The 3,061-nt window shown below is 39.7% G+C and overlaps 1 pseudogene; it reads left to right on the top strand.

Moving 5' to 3' along the window:
* The first annotated feature begins 975 nt into the window (after window positions 1-975).
* Window positions 976-2,793, top strand: LOC126069914 (CCR4-NOT transcription complex subunit 11-like; annotated as a pseudogene).
* Window positions 2,794-3,061: the final 268 nt, after the last annotated feature.

The following is a 3,061-nucleotide window of genomic DNA, read 5'->3' as shown; positions in this document are numbered from 1 at the left end:
TCACCTACAAAGGAGAGCCAATAAGAATAAGCTCGGACTACTTGGCAGAAACCATGCAGGCAAGAAGGCAACAGGATGACATATTTAAAAAATTGAAGGACAAAAATTGCCTGCCAAGAATCATATATCCATCAAAACTGTCTCTTAAATATGAAGGTGAAATTAAGACATTTCCAGATAAACACAAGTTGAGGGAATTCGTAAAAACCAAACCAAAACCCAAGAAATACTAAAGGTAGTTCTTTGCTTAGAAAATCAATAATATCAGATATCAACCCAAGACTAGAACACTGGACAGAGCAACCAGAAATCAACCCAGACAGGGAAATCCAAAAAAACAAAGCAAGATTAAAAAAGCAAAAAACAAAGCCCAACACAGGGTAACAGCAATGTCCCATCAAATCAGTTCTGACTCATAGCAACACTATGCATGACAGAATGAAACACTGCCTGGGCCTGAGCCATCCTTAACAGTCGTTGTTATGCTTGAGCTCATTGTTGCAGCCACTGTGTCAGTCTACCTCATTGAGGGTCTTCCTCTTTTCTGCTGACTCTGTGCTTTGCCAAACATAATGTCCTTCTCCAGGGACTGATCCCTCCTGATAACATGTCCAAAGTACGTAAGACACAGTCTCGCCATCCTTGCTTCTAAGGAGCATTCTGGTTGTACTTCTTCTAAGACAGATTTGTTTGTTCTTTTGGCATTCCATGGTATATTCAATATTCTTCACCAACGCCACAATTCAAAGGTATCAATTCTTCTTCAGCCTTCCTTATTCATCGTCCAGCTTTTGTGTGCATACGATGAAAATACCATGGCTTGGGTCAGGTGCACCTTAGTCTTCAAAGTGACATCTTTGTTTTCAACACTTTAAAGAGGTCTTCTGCAGCAGATTTGCCCAGTGCAATGTGTCTTTTGATTTCTTGACTGCTGCTTCCATGGGTGTTGATTGTGGATCCAAGTAAAATGAAATCCTTGACAACTTCAACCTGCTCACTGCCAACCCCTTTATTACCAGTTTCAAGCACCTGTTCAACCCTGTGAAGCCTGCGCGTGGCAGCCAGGAGCCAGACTGGCCACGACTCTCAGGGTTTTTACCTCCTATAACTCCAAGAGAAAAGTTTTTTCTTTCCCAGCCGATGCTGGAACCACCAAGGGAACTCTTCTAAAAGCACCTTGCCAGATTGCTTTCATGGGTGTTGGAAACAGGGGCCAGTGTGTGGACATAAGTGGGCTTCAAGCAGCCTTAGCTGAGTGCCAGTCAGAATTGCCAACACAGAGTAAAGCTAGCTTCCCTAGCATTCTCAGTGACCCAGACCTCAATTCTTCCAGTTTTGGATTTGACAGCTTGGTTGCCTCTCAAAACACAGAAGCTTTAGTCAGTGGACCAAAACCACCTATTGAAAGCCATTTTCGACCAGCGTTTTTCTAACACCTCCACTCCATGTTTGTGAGGATGAGTTGGCATGGCTAAATCTGACGGAGACTGACCATGCAATTCATTGGGATAAGTCAATGTCTGTTAAGAGTAGCACTGGTATAGAGATGAAGCAAACAATGGCCAAAGCCTTCAAATACCCCTTATCTTCTCCTCAACAAACACGTTCCTTGGTGAGTTGGAAAAAAAATGCAAAACTTGTCTATCATATTGGCCTGACTCCAGCCGATCTTCCTGATCTCGTGGAAAATAAGTCTTTAGTTGCTATAGAAATGTTGCTGAAATTAATGCAGTTGAGCCAGATAACCAAGTATTTTTAAGTGCTGGTCAATATGGACATGTCCTTACATTCAGTGAAAGTTCTAAATCAGCTAACTACAGCTGTTGATCTACCTCTTGAATTTATCCACCTTTATATATCCAATTACATCTCTACTTGTGAACAATTTAAGTATCATTTGGTGCACTTTGTCTGTGTCTTCCTCCGATCCTTGATCCGTAACAAAATTATTAATGTGCAGGACTTGTTTATAGAAGTGCAGGCATTCTGTATTGAATCCCGTAGGATACGAGAAGCTGCTGGCCTTTTCTGGTTGTTGAAGACATTGGATACTGGGGAAACCCCTTCTGAGACTAAAATGTCAAAGTAATACCTCATCGAAACTACACCAGTCATTGTTCACCCGTACCGTGGTTTAATTTTTAAAACTGTTAAAACCCTGAGTGGATTGCTTGGTGTAGTGCATATAAACAATACTTTATCTACTTAAAGTTTTACTTTCCTGGATGACTTTTTTACCTTCAGATAAACTTTTGGTAAGAACTTGAAAAAAAATGTGTCTTTTAGGTGTCTTGTTATCCATGGGAGGAACGGTTATCCCAGAAAACTATTACTGAAAGACAGCAGATAAGCACTAAAGAGCAAAGTGCCTGTTTTTACTTAAAAGCCACGTTGCAGACTTCTGATAATTCATGAATCCAGTTTTCCTGAAGTTTCAGTGCTAATGTATTTCATGATAGTAAATTAAGATATTCTTAAAAATTTGTGATCCTGTCCTTGATGTGACATTAAGTGAGTATTTTGAATCCTTAGAGGACCAAGAGAAATTTGATTCTTGAGCCCAGTTGTACAGGTAGCTCTTAACTTCTCATTAAACACCATCTGAACCAAGGACACACTTCTAACTTTATCCCTTCTTATTGTGGGGATTACTAGACAACAGAGGAAATGCATTCCTTGGGACTCTTACAAAAACACAGGAACTATTAGAAAGCTTTTTCTAGGCTGGAATAGCTGGTACAGTTTTTTTTTTCCCCCTCTCAAGACATTCGCTAGTTCTTCTGTAATTATTGTTGTTAGGATAAAATAATCGTTTGTTTTAAGTTTTATTTTTTGTTTGTTTTTTTTAAGGAAAAACACCATTTAGTGCTTTGAGAGGAATACCATTTCAAATAGCTTGCTGAGTGAGTGCTATTATTACCCTCATGTCTGTGGTAGGGTAAATGACATGTTTGAGAAGCATTATAGTGAGGTGGTATCATGTGGACTTTTAGTCTCCATTTAACTCTTGGACAACAGTGCCTTACACTGAAGTTCTTTTTTTAATGGAAAAATAAGTGTG

The sequence above is a fragment of the Elephas maximus genome, unplaced genomic scaffold, assembly GCF_024166365.1.
Source record: "Elephas maximus indicus isolate mEleMax1 unplaced genomic scaffold, mEleMax1 primary haplotype scaffold_76, whole genome shotgun sequence".
NCBI classification, from domain to species: Eukaryota; Metazoa; Chordata; class Mammalia; order Proboscidea; family Elephantidae; genus Elephas; species Elephas maximus.
This window is presented reverse-complemented; position numbering and strand designations above follow the sequence as displayed.